Source organism: Pinus tabuliformis, chromosome 2_1, assembly GCF_031772625.1.
Source record: "Pinus tabuliformis cultivar Carrire ecotype Pingquan chromosome 2_1, CPIR1, whole genome shotgun sequence".
Classification (NCBI taxonomy): Eukaryota; Viridiplantae; Streptophyta; class Pinopsida; order Pinales; family Pinaceae; genus Pinus; species Pinus tabuliformis.
Window position 1 is genome coordinate 627,059,082 of NC_142299.1, and position 19,979 is coordinate 627,079,060.

Consider the following 19,979-nt stretch of genomic DNA (forward strand, 5'->3'; position numbering starts at 1 on the left):
AACATTATTTTTTGGTTTAATGGTCGTGGTGCATAATTTGGAGTTCTAATGGTTCACTGTTTCGCAGAATTTGCAGGTGAGACTTTACAATTTAGAGAATAAGAGTTCTTTGAGTAAGCAGATTCCTGGATTCCAGCAACGGAAACCTGGTAAGTTTTTGAGTTCTCTTTGTCAGCAAACTCTAGTTTAATGGGTCAGAAGTGTTAAATAGGTTGTCGGCTCAAGTTACGATGGTTTGGATACAATGTCGTAGGAATAAACCAATATTGACTAACCAAAGCTAGGTCAAAGCTCGTCCCATCTTTGCATTTGCGGAAGCCCTGTGGGCAAGATGTTGACCCCGATTACATATGTTTTGGTTTTAAATTGTTTGTCGACCCCTATTCCATGACTTTCTGTAGCAGTTATGGCGAAGATTTCCCCAAATTTACTCTGAAACTTGCAAAGTTAGGCATATAGGGATCTTTGCATTTTCATAAGCCTCATCAGCAAAGTGGTGGCTCCGACTACACATCTTGTTGTTTTAGATAGTCGCGGGGTCAAATTTCTATTGTTATAAACATCTAGCTCTAGAAGAAGACAAGTCTGACCTCAGTCGGGCACGATACATTTCGATGTTGAAAGTTGAGGCATGTTTGTGTTTTAGCATACTCTTGTATACGAGTGTTCTCATGTCTTTTAGGTTTAGTCAATTATCACATGGCACATAACTTCTATTAATTCATTTTTCAAAACACTAAATTTATTGCAATAAAAGTTATACTTTAAGTGATGGGAGATTACAGTATTAGATAGTTGCCAACTAGAAAAACAAAAACATAAAAGAATCAATGGAAAAATTCAAGTTTCAACGATATTAGAGAACTTTTGAGACCATGGTTACTGGTATTCTGAGTTTTCAATGATGGGATTTTGTAATGTATGTTCTTTCTAAATTTTGTGCATAGAGGAACATGTTTGAGCCACGATTGTGAGAGCACATTTAAAAAAAAAAATAGAATAGCGACATCTATCTCTATTTTAGTTTTTTCCGGTTTTTTTGGGGTCGAAGGAAACCCATAGTTGAGGTTAGGACCTACTTCATGGTCGAGAAGTTGATGCCTATTTGGAGAAGAATCATAAGGAAAAGGCCGAGCTCTGAGCTATCTTGGCAATCATTGAGGTTCGAGCGACCTTGAAGTTGCAACTGACGTTTAAGTTAGTTGTTTTCAGCTTTTGTAATCTATGAACCATATTCATATTGTTTTATTCTTTAGACGAGGGATGACACGTTTGTATCTTTTAAGAATTTTGATCCTGATTTTGTTTTAATTTGTACGTAGTTTTTGGATTTTCTATCTTAAATTTTAGATAGAAAGAATATTAATCTTTCTATAAAATTGCTTTAAATAAGTGCCTTATGAAAATAAAATTTTCAATTAATTTCTTTTTTGATAAAAGAATAAGGTATTTTAAATTACATTTATTAAATAATATGTTATGTGAAAAAACAAGATAATAAATGATAGACACGTATGTTTGTTTTGTGGGCCTTCGTAGAAACAAGTCGAAGGTTGACCTGACTATGAGGTCGGATGTGGTCATTGTAAACACGCGTAACTATACGCATATATTTTTTTGTGCCCCCTACTGAAAGAAAGTTGGAGGTCAGCCCCCATTATGAGATCGGAGGTAGGCATTGTCATTTGAATGGTCTCTCTAGACACTCCCAACTACTGACACTCCCGACAACTGGCACTTTCTGACCAATTCAACTTAGAATTTAAGTTCACTGTTGTTATTATTATTATTTCTTATAAACGACTTAAATGAGGTTTATAATGAAGTTTATCATGATTTTATATGTTATAGATTAAATCTTAAATTTCTTATAAAAATATTTTTTTTATTATTTTTATTTTTATTTTTTCTTTGTTGATAAAAGAATAAGGTATTTTAAATTACGCTTATTAAGTAATATGTTATGTGAAAAAAATAATAATAATAAATTATAGACACATATGTTTGTTTTGTGGTCATTCGTAGAAGCAAGTCTGAGGTCGGGCTGACTATGATGTCAGAGGTGGTCATTATAAACACGTGTAACTATATGCATATATTTATTTTGTGGCCCTATAGAAAGCAAGTTGGAGGTCGGCCCCCACTATGAGATCAAGGGTCGGCATTGTCGTTTGAATTGTCTCTTTAGACACTCCTGACCACTGACACTCCCCAAGCAATTTGGTTTAGAATCTAGGTTCACTATTGTTATTATTATTATTTTTTCCTATAAACGACTTAAATGAGATCTATGATGAAGTTTATCATGAGTTGATATGTTATAAATCAAATCTTAAATGTATTATAAAAATAATTTGTTGAATTTATTTCTTTATTGATAAAAGAATAAAGTATTTTAAATTACATTTATTAAATAATATGTTATGTGAAAAAAAAAAAAAAATTATAGACACGTATGTTTATTTTGTGGGCCTTTTGTAGAAACAAGTCGAAGGTTGGGCGAACTATGAGGTTACACATAACTATACACACATAATTCTTTTGTTGTTTGTATTGAAAGCAAGTCAGAGGTCAGCCCCGACTATGAGATTGAAGGTCGACATTATGGTTTTAATGGTCTCTCTAGACACTCCTCACTACTGGCACTCCTCGGCCAATTCGGCTCCAAGTTCAATACTTCATTTTTTTTTCTTTAAAGAATGGAATAAGGGGTTCCCATCTTTTAAACATTTTAGCTTATAAGTATAATTTATTCAATTTATTTTTTTATTGATAAAAAAATAAATTAATTTTATCAAATAATATGTAATATGAAAAAACAAAAGAATAAATTATAAAGAGGCCAATTATACATAAATGTTTCTTTTATGGGCCTTGCTAGAAGAAATTCGTTGGTTAAAGTAAAGAATATTCCTCATTAAGTGAAGTTAGTGGCAAGATCAAGTCAAGGAGAATGATCCGACCCAATTCTATTGTATAAAAAGAGTTGTTGAGTGCTTCATCACCTTATGAATTTACTGATTTAACCATCTCGGAAAATTACGAATAGGAGGAAGCTATGCGCTTGTTTGGTTGGTTCGTTTGGAGTGTGAGAGAGAGTGTGCATGGCACACTAAGGAGAGAATGCTCAATTTTCATTGGTTATAGCTGACATTGCAAAATTTTAGAGTCCTTTAGAGATCAAATATTAGAAGTAAATCAAATATTGTTGTGCAGGAAATGAAGAGATATAATGAACATTTGTAGTGAAACATTGAGTTGATATTGGTGGCATAAGATAGAGCACATGGATCAGAGTATTGCACATTGATATTGTTTGTATTGCAGGAGTTGCGTGTTTGGATTGTTTTGAGACATGTTTTGGTTACAAAATGGAAGTGTTGTTGTATTGTTTGTGTTAAGCATATCATTGGGCCCGATCATAAAATTTTGAAACATGGTCCACATAGAGGTTGAGGAGGTTGGGGCCTCCGACAAGTGGTGGCTTGCCAAGATAGGAGTAAGGCTTATTGCTAGTAGTGGCCAGCAAAAAGTTGATATAAAGTTGGGGCTTTCTAGTTGGTATTGGCCAACAAATTGTAGTTGGATTTGTCTCCTAACTATTAGTGGCCAACCAATTTATGTAAAGATTTTCGTGCCAAATAATAGAAACTTTAGAGTAGCACAACAACAACAGGGTGGTTTTTCTCCCCTTGAGGATTTCATCCATAAATATTTTGTCTTAGTGTGCATGATTTTTTATGTATCATGTCTCTTATATGCTATTATTGATGTAGTTGCATGTTCATATTTATTGCTTAAATGTTGAGTTATTGATTGTTGAATGTGCTGAAGATTTTTTTTTTAATTATATAAGAGTTATAACTACTAATTCTCCCCTGTGAAAATTTCTACACTTGAAGGAACTCCTACTGCAGCAAACTAGCAATCCTTTAAAGAGAAAATACTAGTGGAAAATATGAGTGAGTTTTACCTCACTTCACCTAGTAGAATTTCGGCTGATCCGACACGAGACTGGCTAAATCCGACTATTTCTGTGCTAGCTTTGCACTAGCCTTGCATTAGCTTTGCATCACCTTCTCTGCCCTTTGCGTCAACTCTCTCGGCTGTTTTGGCAATCCCCGGTACTTCCAGTAGTTCTCGACAGTTCCAACAGTTCTGGATTTTGTGTGATAGACAACTTTTCTGCATCATCTCTCCCGGCTACTACGTTGCCTCTACGTCATCTCTCTCAGCTGTTTTGATAGTTTCTAGCAGTTTCAGCTATTCTGGTAGTTCTGTATTCTACATGACAAGAAGCTTTTCTGCGTCACCTCTCCTGGTTACTATATTGCCTCTTTGCAAGCTCTCTCTGCCTCTCCGTTCTGTATTTTCTAGAAATGCCTTCTCTTGGATTCTCTATTCCCATCAGTTGTAAGATCACCTCATTCGATTTTCCTTCTGAGGACTTCTCACCTCAAAAAATTGATTTCCTCAATCTCTCTGTGTGTGTTTCCAAATGAAACCCAAGGCTCCATTTTATACTTTTCTCGTTGAGTCTTCAACAGCCGAGATTAAGTCTCTAACCAATGACTAAGATTAAAACATAACTTGATTTGCCTTCTAAATCATTATCACCCATATTTTGATTAATACCCATTAATATTTTAATTTTCCTAAGATTAGACTTAGGAACTCCAGTAAAAATACTAATTATTTTAATAAAATATAATTTGAGTGGAATTTCACCAAACGATATCTGGGTTCTTTAGAACTCATGTGCCTTAGCCTCTCCACCAATTTTCAAGGCTAAAGCACTTCTAATGCTACCCAAAACTAACACTCCCTCTTAGCAAGCAAAGTGTTATAGGAACAATGTCCCCCTGCATGTTGCTCTATTTCTAAAGCACCTCCTTTCTGCACTAATGCTACCACCAACATTGTGCTACTACTGCTAGTGTACTGTTTCCCATAACACTGCCACTGCCACTATTGTAACTATACTATAACTCCCTCTCAAACATTGCATCTGCTATGATGCTAACACTGCATCCGTATTGCAACTGAGTTGTTGATAGAAGCAACTAAAAAACATCCAAAATTAGTTGAACTTAATCATGTTCAGCATAATACAATGAATGTTGGAATCTCACTACTGCTGATTCTGACCCTTTGAATCTTCTGCACTGCTGCACGCCTACGCTATTTCCAACCTTACTATGTGCTGATTAGTCTCTAGTCCCCAGCTACTGTATCTATCCTCCAAACACTCCATTTCATCATCTGACACTAAGTCCATCTTGCTACTGTTGAATCTTGGACTCCCGTTGCAAGGAATCGATCCAAGGGGTGGAATCCTCAAGGATCTTGCCCACACATAGTCCTCTCGACTACAGCTCAATATCACCCCATCTCCCTCCTGGAGATGTGTGGGCACTCATGGCAAACTCATGCTCGTCAATCTTTGCTAAAGTGACCTTGCGATCATGTTTCTCATCCTTGTCCTTTTTCTTCAAAGGACACTGGGATGGATAGTGGCCCATCTCGCCACAACTAAAACATTTCACCTTCGAAATGTACTTCTTTTGCTTCGGTTTTTGTTGTCCCTTCGATGTTAGAGTTGCATTTTCCTCCTCCTCCTTTGTCTTTGTGCCACTCCCACTACTACCATTGAGGTTGACCTTCACTAGGTCCCTCTGTAACTCCTCCTATTGAAGAGTCACCCATGTCTCCTCCCATGAAGGTAGCTATTCCCTGCCCAATATGCTTTGGACGAAAACTTGACATTCATCCAAGACTCCATTCAGGGCTATCCTCACCATCTTGGTTGGCTAAGGAGTGGACCCCACTACAGCAAGCTCATCTCTAGTGTCTTGAAGACGTTGAAGATAGAGGTTCACCCCTTCTCCTTTATGCATGAAAGTCCGCTGCAACTTTTGCTCCAAATACATATTCCATTGTTTGGAAGAGCCTTCATATAGAGAAGAAAACGCTTCCCACATCTCTCGGGCTATATCCATGCCCTGCAAGTGTGAGACCACATGATCTCAAACTCCATCGAGAATGAGCCTCTTCACATGCCCCTCCTCATCCTTGTACTTCTTCTTTTGATCATTGTCAGCAGGAACAACTACAACACTATTGACTCGGGCCTCAAGATCATATTCCTCCATAACATCTAAGAAGCTCCTTCCAACCTGTTGTGATTTCTCAGCCCATGCGATGCCATCTCACCCAACTATTAAACTGACTCCTCTAGTCACTACTTAGCACTGCTCAACTACTCAACAAGTGAGAAATTCGAACTTTTTGGTGAAATTTCTCTAAGGAGAAAATTCCCCTTCTACGTGTCTTCATTCTTTTCCAACAAATTTCTACCCCGACAAAAACTACGCCCTTCAAGAAATGTGCTGAGGCTCTACGTCACTCCCTCTACCTTTGCAAACTCACGAACTGGAAATCATACTTGTCTATCGTCTCACTCAGAGAGACATTTACTCGGATCTACTTCCTCACAAGGACTGCACAATCCCTTCAAGGGGATTCGAATAGCCGCCAAGTGCAACTTTCAACAATGTATACTTTGAAACAAGAGCTATAAACTCAAAACGAGAACTCTAGCCAAAAAATCCCCCAAAAATATGAAAAATCAACTCGAAAATGAAAACTGTTGATGTTGGAATAACACTTTTTTTTTCTAGGGTAAATTATCATCATGTTTTAAAAATGACAGTGAAAACCAAATTTTTGTGCAAAAATTGTGCAAAAAACACCCTGAAAATGAGAAGTGTTGATGTTGAAATAACATCTATTTTTTTTTCCCAGGATAAATATTCAACATTTTGAAAAAATGGCATAAATGTTTTTATCATGACTTTGAAAAACATTAAAATTTCGAAAGAATAATGAAAACATAAATTTAAAAATAAAAGCAAAAATAAAAATAATAACAAAAACAAAAACAAAAAGAAATCAAACATAAAAAAAAAAAACAAAACAAAACAAAATTAATCTAAAAAAGACAAAAAAATTCAATCATAAAAATGTTAAAAGAGAAAAACAAAATTAACCTTTAAAAATAAGAATTAAAAAAAAAAAATACAAAAAAAAAATAATAATAAAAACATGTTTTAAGAAAAAAAACATAAAAAATGTAATAAAAAAAGAAGTTATCTGGTAAACGATAAAAGAAATGAATTTTTTATTATTATAAAAACTATAAAAATAAATAAATTAAAATACAACAATTCTATAAAACTATTAAAAAAAAAAAAACTAGAAAATTAAACAAAAAACCCCCCAAAAAAAACAGTTTTAAATAATTTAAAAACAAAAATAAAAACAAGCTAACAAAGATTAAAAAAATATTAAAATTAAATTTAAAATTTTAAAAAAACATTAAAAAAAATATTTAAAAAAAAATCAAATTAAAAAAAACCATAGTTAATTAAAAAATTTAGAACATTAATATTGAAATCTTAAAAAAGAATTATTAAAAAAACGGAATAAAAATAAATAAATTTGGAGGACGGGGTTGAAATCTGATTTTGAGAATCACATCCAATTCTGAGAATCGGAGTTCAACCCCGCCCTTCATATATATATATATATATATATATATATATATATATATATATATATGTGTGTGTGTGTGTGTGTATGTGTATATATATATATATATATATATATATATATATATGTATATATATATATATATATATATATATATATATATATATATATATATATATACATATATATATATATATATATATATACATATATATATATATAATTTTTTTTTTTTTATGTTTGCGGGGTTGAAACCAAGCTTGTCATGCCCCCAATTATTTTTTCGTTAATTGGCAACCGTGCGGCACCGCCTAAGTAGTTAACATGTTCCATTGTTAAATTACTTTGCAAACTACGCCTAACATTCATCTTCATTCATTAATAGTATTAATGTGCAGAATCCATTAATATTAGAACATCATCATAAACATCATAAAACAACAGAAGGAACACCATTCATATGCAAATAAGAATCTTTTATTATATGTGAGAAAATGTAGAAGTGACTAGGAGCAAAGCTCCACCGGCATTATAACCGTGTCGGGTGCCCACCTCGTGCATGCCTTGCACAGTGGTCTCACCCGCACTACCGTTTCAACACACATGAGTTCCTTGCCCAAGTTGGGCGGGCGCGCCCATGCATGACCATCCACCCAAACTACAACCGAACTCATTCACGTGTTTTCTTTCGAACGGTGGGCAGGCGCCTTCGTGCGCCCTCCACCCGCACTACGACCTGTCACCAAGAACTGTGCCTATCACCATGTAGAGCTGCCCGGCTAGCGGGCGGATAGACCTGTGTTAATTGTTGCGGCTCTTTCCACCCTTCACACTTCTCTTCGTTGGGAGATCAATGTCCGAATGTGTCTCCTCACCATGTTTCCTTCGCTAATATATATGGTGGGGAATGGGGGTCGTGCCACCTGGTCAACCCTCCATTCAATCTTCAACCAACCTGCCTTTGTTATGAATCTTTGCCTCAAGTTTTGGTCAGCCCACCCATGGCATGGGACCACCCCACCACACTTTGCCTGAATTCGCTAACTCATGCAGTCGGCCCACGATGCAAGCCTCCTCTCGCTCGTGTATAAATATAAGGCAACCAACTCGTCTGCACAATGATGCCTCACCCTCTTACTTCACATTTTTCATCACTTCATTTGGCGGGTGGGCGCGCCCGGGCGACTTGCAAGCCACAGGGCATTACATTCTCACGCACTCGAAATCATTGCCGCCCTCGACAATCCTGATCTCCTCAACAACTTCCTATCATACTTCTCAATCTTCTTCTTCCATCTCCTAAGTGAGTCCTTCGTTTCCTAGCTTTCCTCCTCCGATGCATTCTTCCATTTCACAAGAAACTCTTGTTTCATGTGGCAACCAATCCCTATAGTTCCGAAGCTCAGAATCTTCTCCAACTCTAAATCTGGCTTGCCCACAATCCTGGCTGGTCCTCTCGATGGTTTAGCTCTCCCTAGATGATCAGCATCAAGTCTGCATCTCTTCAACTGACTCATGTGAAAAACCAGATGCTTCATGTGCATATTATGTGGAAGCTCCATCTCATAAGCAACTTCCCCCACTCTCTTCTTTACTCGGAATGGTCCCTCATACTTCCATGTTAGTTAGCTCGCAGTCCCCTTAGGTGGCTGAAACTGCTCCCAAGTTATCCTGAGAAGCACCATATCTCCCACACTGAAGTGTACATCCCATTTTCCCTTATCTGCCCATTTCTTCATTCTCCTTGCAGCTTCGTGCAAGCGCAACCGTGCCAGCTCCAAGGTCTCATCCCAAGCCTTCATGAATTTCTTCGCATGAGGACTTCTCAAAAAACCTCCTGTCACTACGGTATGCAGTGTGACTGGCATCTGTCCATTCACCAACTCAAATGGACTGTACCCCGTCGCATAACTCTTTTGAATGTTGTAGCTAAACTGAGTAACATCCAAGAGTTCAGGCCAATTCTTCTGATCAACCGTCACATAATGTCTCATGTAATCCTCCAGCAATGCATTGATCCTCTCGGTTTGTCCATCTGTCTGCAGATGGTAACTTGAACTCATCAACAACTCTGTCCCGACTAACTTGAACAATCTAGTCCAAAATCTACCTGTAAAATGCAGATCTCGGTATGACATGATGCCTAATGGCATCCCCCAATACTTCACTATGTTCTTAAAGAACAACTCTGTAGTCCGCTCGGCTCCATAGGGCATATTTGTAGGAACAAAGATAGCATACTTGGAAAAACGATCAACCACGACCATTATCCCATTACACCCTTAAACCTGTGGCAACTGAATGATGAAGTCCATCAAGACACTCATCCATGGTCTCTCAGGAATTGGTCAAGGCTGCAACAGAACTCCTTGCCTATGATTATCCAATTTTTCCTACTGACAAATGATGCACGTATGTACATACTCCTCTACATCATCCCGCATCTTTTCCCAAAATAATCCTCTCTCCAACAATGCCAAAGAACGACGCTGCCCTGGGTGGCCAGCCCATGGTGAGTCGTGGCACTCCTTCAAAAGGTGCCTCCTGAGCCCAGATGACTTTAGAACATAGAGTCGGTTTCCAAAGAACAAGAATCCATCCCATAGAAATAACTTTCATGTCTTCCCCTCCTTTATCTACTTCACTATATTTTGCGCCTGAGTATCGGTCTCAATACTTTCCTTGAGCTTATTCTGCATCTCTTCTGACATCTGAACTCGACTCCTACTCCTAGTTGCCCAGTTTTCTCCTTCCAATGCTGCAAGTTGTCCCTTTGTGCTAAGGGCATCTACTACCGCATTGTGTCTTCCCATTCTATACTCAATAGTCATGTTGAATTCTGCCAAGAAGTCCTGCCAACAAGCTTACTTCGCAGAAAGCTTTGGTTGTGATGCAAAATAACTTGTTGCAAAATTATCCGTCTTGACAACAAACGGCTTCCCAATCAGGTAATGCCTCCATACATGTAAACAGAAAATGATTGCAATCATCTCCTTCTAATGGATCAGATAAATTCTTTCTCTATCCTGCAACTTCCGACTCTCATATGCCACTAGATTCCCATCCTGCATAAGAACCCCTCCTATGGCAAAACCTGAAGCATCTGTGTGTACCTCAAACGGTCACTCGAAGTCCAACAACTTCAGTATCGGTGCTGTAACCATCTTGCTCTTCAAATCATCAAATGCCACTTGACATTTATCCATCCAACTCCATCTCTTGTCTTTCTTCAATAGGTCTATCAGTGATGATGTTACCTTGGAGTACCCCTCTATAAACTTTCGTTGGTAGTTGGTCATGCCCAAAGACACCCTCATCTCATGGACATTCTTCGGTTCAATCCAGTCCTCGATCACCTTCACTCTACTCAGCTCCATCATCAGTATGTACCCTTGACCTACTATATGTCCAAGGAACGAAATCTCGATCTGAGCGAACACACACTTAGACCTCTTCAAGTACAACTGATTTGCCTTAAGTGCCTCGAACACCATCGCCAAGTGCTTCTTATGATCCTCCATGTTGTCACTGTACACCACTATATCATCCAAGTATACTACTACGAACAAATCCAAGCATGGTTGTAGAACATCATTCATCAAAGTGCAAAACATAGCAGGAGCATTGCACAACCCGAATGGCATAACAAGGAATTCAAAACTACCATACCTCGTTACTATCACGGTCTTCTTCTCGTCTCCTTCAGCTATCCGCACCTAATAATACCCATGCCTCAAGTCCAGCTTGGAAAACACTCGGGCTTTCACAAGTTTGTCAAAGCAATCAACAGCTAATGGCAAAGGATACCTGTTCATTACCGTCTGCTTGTTCAATGCACGGTAATCACAGCACATCCATAGCTCATTCGAATCCTTCTTCCGCTGGAACAATACCAGAGCACCATAGGGGGACCTTGAAGGTCTTATGAAACCTGCATCAGTTAACTCCTTTAACTGTCATTTCAACTCCTCCAACTCGTGTCCTAACAACCGATAAGGTGCTTTAGCTAGAGGTTGCTTCCTTAGCTCAAGCTCAATGCTATGGTCCACTGCACACCTTGGTGGAAGCTTCTTTGGTAGCACATTAGGCATAAAATCTGCATATTTGGCCAGTACCTCAGAAATCTCGGCTGCAACAGGCATCCCCACTCCATCACCTTCGACTCCCTTGAACATCACCGCATATGTCTCCATATCTGACTCCTTCATAGCCTTCTCCAAACTCAGTGCAGAAACATGTTGCACCTTGACTTCCCACCTTTGCCTATGAGTGGGCAAAGTCCAAGATTGTGACTGTCCAACCACCACCACCTCATCACAAAAGGGGACAACAATTGCCTTGTTTCCCTTCAAGAAATTTTTCCCCAATATCATATCAAAGTTGTTCATCTCCATCACTGTGAAGTCTAATTGACTCTTCCAGTCTTTTATCTGCACAGGCACTTCATGTGCTAGACCCGCCACTTTAGCTTTAGAGTTCACTGCCTTGAATTCCACATTTGATGGGAAGACCACCAGTCCAACCTATTTTTCCAACCGTGTCATCATGAAGTTATGAGTGGCTCCCGTGTCCACCAGAGCTTGAATGGTCTTGCCATGAACCATCAAGTCCACGAAACCCAGACTAGTAATCCATGATTTCTCCATAACTTTTCCCTGCATACATGTTTGTTCTCTGCAAGTAGCTCCGATACCACTGTCACGCCCCCAATTCTTTTTTCGTTAATTGGCAACCGTGCGGCACCGCCTAAGTAGTTAACATGTTCCATTGTTAAGTTACTTTGAGAACTACGCCTAACATTCATCTTCGTTCATTAACAGTAATAATGTGCGGAATCCATTAATATTAAAACATCGTCATAAACATCATAAAACAGGAGAATTAACACCATTCATATGCTAATAAGAACCTTTTATTATATGTGAGAAAATGTACAAGTGACCGGGAGCAAGGCTCCACCGGCGTTATAACCATGTCGGGCACCCACCTCATGCATGCCTTGCACGGTGGTCTCACCAGCACTATCGTTTCAACACACACGAGTTCCTTGCCCGAGTTGGGCAGGCGCGCCCGTGCACGACCCTCCACCCAAACTACAACTGAACTCGTTAACGTGTTTGCCTTCGAACGGTGGGCGGGCGCCTTCATGCGCCCTCCACCCACACTACAACTTGTCACCAAGAACCGTGCCTATCACCATGTAGAGCTGCTCGGCGAGTGGGTGGATAGACTTGCGCTCCTTGCTGTGGTTCTTTGCACCCTTCGCACTTCTCTTCGATGGGATATCGATGTCTGAATGTGTCTCCTTGCCATGTTTCCCCCGCTAATATATATGGTGGGGAATGGGGGTCGTGCCACCCGGCCGGCCCTCCATTCAATCTTCAACCGACCTGCCTTTGTTATGAATCTTCACCTCAAGTGTTGGTCGGCCCGCCCATGGCACGGGACCGCCCCACCACACTTCGCCCGAATTCGCTAACTCATGCAGTCGGCCCACGGTGCAAGCCTCCTCTCGCCCGTGTATAAATATAAGGCAACCAACTCGTCCGCACAATGATGCCTCGCCCTCGGTCGCCCTCTTACTTTGCACGTTTCATCACTTTGTTTGGTGGGTGGGTGCGCTCGAGCGACTCGCAAGCCGCAAGGCGTTACAAAGCCCCACCCTCCATTTTTTTTTAAGTTTCTTTAATAATTTTTATTTTTAAGATTTTAATATTAATGTTCAAAATTTTTTAGTTAATTATGTTTTTTTTTTTTTAATTTGATTTTTTTTGTTTTGTTTTTTATGTTTATTAAATTTTGTTTTTGTTTTTAAATTATTTAAATTGTTTTATATTTTTTGGTTTTTTCTTGTTTAATTTTCTATTTTTTTTAATCAAGTTTGTTTTTAATTTTTTAATTTTTTTAATAGTTTTCTATAATTTTTGTATTTTTATTTATTTATTTTTATAGTTTAAAAAAAAAAATCAAATTTTTTATTGTTTACAAGATAAAATTTTGTTTTACATTTTTTATGCTTTTTCTTTGTCTTCTTCTTCTTCTTCTGCGTTTGTTTGATATATATTTTTACATTTGTCTTTTTAAGTAATCAACATTTAAAAAAAAAGAAATAAGACAACTATAAAATTTGTTAAGTATAACAAAAATAAAGTGTCAAAAAATGTAACATTTAAAAAAAATATCCACAGTTAATACATTAGAAAATATAAAGTGTCAAAAATTAGCCCTCTAAAAAAAGGGTTGATGCTGCATCAACACGTTTCAAAATCAACCTGAAAATCATTAACATTTAAAAACAAATATTTATATTTGATACATATGAAAATTTAAAGTGTCAAAAATATGCTCCAAAAAAAAAAATGTATTCTGAATCAGCGTTTTTCAAAATCAGATGATTTTTTTGCTACCTCAAAAAAATGAGTAATTTTATCAGTTCCTGTTTCAAAGTTTACATTGTTTTCCAGCCTCAATGCTCAGCATTGGCTCTGCTCTTCCTGTTTCAAAATCAATGCTCTTATACCACGTGAAAATTCATACACTCGAAGGAACCCCTACTGGAGCAAATCTGAATCTACTTCACCTAATTGGTTTTTAATATACATTAATCAAGTTATTCTTCTGAATACTGAAACAAATTACTTCTACAACCTACACTAATTAAATATTTGATCTCATGAAACAGAAAACAAAGCAAAGAGCAAGATACATAGGACATACTTATTTTTGGACACAATAATCCTCGGAAAAACCCAATGCGTGAAAACCGGTGCAACAGTTCTGAGTGTTTATTATTATGCAGTAGAAATATCTAAATACAAATCTAGGATTCTTAGCTAGCAATCCTTTAATATAAAATACTGGTGGAAAATATGAGTGAGTTTTACCTCACTTCACCTGGCAGAATTCCGGTTGATCCGGCACAAGATTGGCTAACCCCAGTTATTTTTACGTTGGCTTTGCATTAGCCCTGCATCACCTTATCTGCCTTATACACTAGTTTTTTTGGCTATTCCAGCAGTTCACAACAATTCTGATAGTTCTGAAAGTTATGGATTCCGTGTGACAAGCAACCTTCCTGCGTCAGCTCTCTCGGCTACTGCGTTTCCTCTATGTTAGCTCTCCCAGTTGTTCCGACACTTCCATGCAGTTTCTGCTATTCCGATAGTTATGGATTTTGCGTGACAGACAAATTTTTTGCGTCACCTCTCCCGGGTACTACACTACTTATCTGCAAGCTCTCTTTGCCACTCTATTCTATATTTTCAGGAAATTCCTTCTCCCTGATTCTCTTTGCCCCTCTGCTGCAAGATCTCCCGAATCAATTTTCCTCCTAAGAACTTCTCACCTCACAAAATCAATTTCCTCAATCTCTGTGTGTGTGTTTCCAAATGAACCCCAAGCCTCCATTTGCTAATTTTCCTGTTGAGCCTTCAACGGCCAAGATTAAGTCTCTAATCAACGACTAAGATTAAAACATGACTTGATCCACATTCTAGATCATTCTCACCCATATTTTGATTAATACCGATTAATATTTTATTTTTCCTAAGTTTAGACTTAGGAATTCCATTAAAAATATTAATTATTTTAATAAAATACAATCCAATTGGAATTTCACCAAACAGTTTCTGGATTTTTTATAACTCATGTGTCTTAGTCTCTCCACCAATCTTCAAGGCTAGAGCACTTTCGATGCTACCAAAAAATAACAACCCACTTGTTATAGATATTTTTGGGCACTGCAACCCCAAGCATGAAATGTCCATAAACCAAGGGCTCCTAAGTCCCTAAAAGTGTTGTTCTAACCCCTAAAGGAACAAGGTCAACTGATTACAGCTTCTCCCAGAAGTTCTCCATAAAAAAATTCTCAAAACTGGTCAAAACAGGATCATTTCAGCTGCTCCATAGGCAAAGTGCGTTGCATCTCACCTAAGTACACTATGTGTGTGTGTTGCATCTCAAAAAGCCCTTCTATGGGGTGCGATGGGCGAGAAGTGACAAATGGCAATGTCAATCAGCGAGGTGGAGAGGCATGGAATCTTCCAGAAACTTCTCCTGTGACACTTGCCTCTTTGAATTCGACCAAGGATGAGTAAGAGATCATCAATCTCCAAGTGGAAACAAGAACTATCAGAGGGAAGACACTAATAAAATCACAAGCTGACTCATCTCCCTTACAGATATCTATATATGGATCCCTCATCCCAGAGATCCAGAGGCTGGAATTTTGCATCTTGTAAGGAATTGCTATTGGTTTCTTGAGACAACATCATAGTGTTGGGTGATATAAGCTTTGTATGAGGTGAAGAAGGGCTTACTTGCTAAGAGGATGATGCAGGGTCATAACAACTAGTTGTAACTCCCTTGGCTCCTTCTTGTTTATCAATAAAAGCTATTCAAGTTTTCCTCCATACTCTTGTGTCATTTATGTTTTATGAATTTGTATGGTCAATTTACATCTGATCCTAGATTGTTTATGATTATAGATCCATGTTCTTGTATAGTGTTATGCTACGGTGATCCTACAGGTACTCTGTGAAGCTGGGCATACAAGGGAGCAAGTAGTGAAAGACTATCAAGAGAGAGAGGAATCGAACCAGGTGATTAGCGCAAGATAGAGGTTGGTCTTCTTTGTTCTTCTCTCATCTATATTTCATAAAGGAAAAATGAAAGTAGCTTTACTTTGTTTGTTTCTAAGGTAGCTACCACACCTTAGTGGGATAAGCAGTTCTGTGTAGACACTTTTCCCTGTAACAAAATGGCGACTCCACTGGGGACGAATTAGGTTGTTGGTTTATCTTCCTTGTTGTTTATTTTATAAACTTATAGACAGAGCCTGAAGTCGAGCCAGGTAGCTTTCGAACTGCATTTGCTATGCAAATGCAAAGCAGATAAATGTCGCTTCAGTCAATCTCCGGGTTTTGTTTATAAATTAAACAACTGATTTACAAACTGATTTGCCCCTTGTGGTAGCTCTAGTAACCTCCTTAGATCTACCCCTGATTGTTGCTTTACTGATTACCATTTGCTCAGCCAAAACCCATGAACTGAATTGCAAACTGTGACTCGGAACCCAAACAAAGTCTCGTCTCTGGCCCAGCGCAGGTTCTGTTCTATGAATCTGGAATTCAGCGCACTTCCCGAGTGTAGTAGGTGCGCTGCATTTCAAGTTCACTGTGTTACAGGTGCGCTGATCAGACTAGGCATTGTTCAGTGTTGGTTTCTGTGATTCATTCTTTTCAGTTCTATTTATGAATTTTGTTGCCTGTAATCAGTATATCTCTATTTGAAACCCCTTTTCCTTGCTGTTATTCCGCCTCCATTGTGCAAAAGAACTGTAAATGTTTTGTGTATTTGTTGAGTCATTTTCAGTTCTCCTTTGCAAAAAGTAACGTAATTGTACTGTCGTCCTTTGATTTTAAAGTGTCGCAAGTGTCGTTTTCAGTCGTAGGAAAGAGTTTGGTTGCTATTGATAGTCGATTGCCCTGTTACTATTGTATTTGGTCTGAATTTGTAGTTTTTCTAGTGTCGAAAGCAAGTATTCATTTCCAAATCGTAAAGTGTTGTGATTGTCTCCATTTTTTATTTTGAAAAGAAACTTGTTAGTAATTGTCGCTTGAAAAATAATTCAGATTTGTGCATTAGCTTTCTTTTTATCATTCACATACTAAGAAATCCGAAAACAAATACATGCATGTGCATTTGCATTTAGACCGTTTGATTGGTTTGATTTAGGACAGTGCATTTAGTGTGTGCTCTTTGCTCTTTGTGAAAGAATATTGTCTCTCTTTCCTTAGTAGCTAGGATTTTCATTGCACAAAGAAGATAAAAGACTGTTTATCATCTTAGATTGCATTTTAGGAATTGTACATCTACATCTCGCGGTGAACCTGAAAGGAAAATTTCTTAAGCAAGATCAACTATAAAATAAATTTAATGAATCTAACAACGCTTTGGAACCTAACGCACAACATCTAGAAGTCTAGGCTAGAGACGTATTCCAGCGTCGTAAAGCCTGGTAACTATTGTTATCACTGATGGTTGGGTGATTCCTCCACTTTGAGACAATAAGTGCCAGTACGGACTTGTGCTCCCACGTACCGTCGAGTATATTTTGGGAGACCATAATAGGCTTAATCCTTTATCCATAGGAAGCCGTGTCTGCCGCCCTATCGATCGTAATGCACTGAACACAACATTCGGGAAGATTGACTGCCGTACCGTAAAAAGTATTCTGCAGTTTTGCGATTGGTTTGGTAATCCCTCTACCTTGATTTCCAGAGCAGTCCCTTTCGTTCCTTTTCAGACTCCTTAACGGAAAAGGTCCATCTGAGCACTTGTCACTTTAGGCTCATTAAAAATCGAAGGCGACTAGAGTCATCTTTTGTTTTTTATCGACTCTTTAAAATTGAAAAAACAAGTTGTGTCAAAACGTCTAAAATTTATTTTAAACAGAATAATCATCACCCTTTCCTACGTTGATCTTAGGTTGAGAAAATGGAACCCACCAACCAAGGAATTCCCCTTGGAGGAAATCCTAGTCCCTTCTCCTCTTGGGGAGATGTTGGTGCACCCCATATGGCCACATTGTCGCTTCCAGGATTGACAATCGGCTTGCCCGTATGGCTCTTCTCAACCTCTGTCGTTCATAACACCGCAATTCCTCAACAATCGAGTCAGCAACTAGACGAATCCAGAGTTACCCACCAACCTTCTACTTCCTCCAATTCCTCCTCTCCTCCTTCCTCTTCGCTTGATCGGGCTGGTAAAGCCAAAAATCAAGTATCTGAGAAGAAGAAGGAAAAGAAAAAGAAAGAGAAGAAGAAGAAGGAGCCAAAAGCGAAAGGGGGCAACCAAGCATCGTCTAGCGAAAATCCACACACTGCACCGACCAGGCCTAAATCGCCATGTGTCATTTGCAAAGGAGACCACTATCATAGAGATTGTCCCTGCATCCCTCGGATCTTAAGGGACTGGTCTCCTCGTTTGCACAACCCGGTGTCGTCAACCTCTAATGATCATGTTGAAAACACACCGTCGACTAGTGAAAGTGAAGCCCCAGGACAAAAAGGAAAATATAGATTTCCTTATAAACTGTGCGAAGGCGATCATGCCGTCCACCGTTGTCCCTTCTTAGATGAGGCTAAAAGAGTTTTGGACGATTGTCTCGTTTCACCGTTACGACTTCCTCCTGGATATAAAAAACTCTTGCCAAGTCCGTCACTAGTTGAAAATCCGGCTGACCCGCCCAGGTGGTCAGCCGAAGCATCTATCATTGAAGACAAACCATCTGAACCCATACCAGACGAAAGTCAAAAGGTTGAGGCGGCAATTGACCCGGTCTTGCCTTCAGAGGTTCCATCTTCAGATGATACAGTCACAGAAGAGAATAAGGATGACACCGTCCAAATTCTTTTCGTAAGCACAGACTCCGATGAACATGGGGGAAATTTACCCATTCCTTTACCGCAGGAAGGAAGTTCGTCAGAGTCGTACCCGGCCGTCTATTCGGTCCCACCTCCAAGCAACCTAGTTGTTTCCTTCGACTGGAATCAACTAGGCAGACCCCGCTTACCGGCTAGTGTACCATTCAGAATCATTGCTCAAATATATAGAATGGTTATGGCTGGTACCATCATAGATGAAGGGGCTTCTGTGAGTATCCTTTCCTCCACTGCTTGGAAAGCGCTTGGTTCGCCATCACTTTTGCCTGAGATGAGAAATCTAACAGGCTTTGATAAAGGAACCAGTCGACTGTTAGGGATCCTTCCCAATGTGCCCATGACATTGAGAGGGAAAACCGTTCACATGAACGTAATGGTAGTCCATGTAGGTTTTAACCCCGTACAGAAATTACCTGCATACGAATTCTAAATCACAGAAAAATAAACAATGCGAGAGCATAACACATAAAACACATATACACAGAGATTTTCCCCTGGATCCCAAAACCAGGACTACCAGCTTGATTTTTCATTATATTCCTTTCTATGTTACAATACATATTTATACATGCTGAAGCATCCAATACCATGGACCGAAAACCATTGCGTCCAAAACCATGGACCGAAAACCATAGGTAGGTTCGCCCAACCTAATATAGGGTCCAATTTTTTTTTTCCCGGGGCGCTACCCACCCCCCTCAAACCCCCCGAACAAGGGGGGCTGCCGCCCCCGCTGCGCAATCGACGCAACGAAGGGGGGGCTCCGCCCCCCCTCTAACCCCCCGGTTCACTACATGGGTTAGTCGTGGAAAGAATATAACACAACCCAACAATCTCCCACTTGTTGTTTTCTTTCCACAGGGGGCACGAGGAGAGCTTAGTCATTTTTCCAGCCCTGAAATGCCCATTGTTTCTCTACACCAAGAGAACTTCTCAGAGCTCACAGATTTTGTCAATGCATCTGCAGTATTCTTCAAAGTGTCC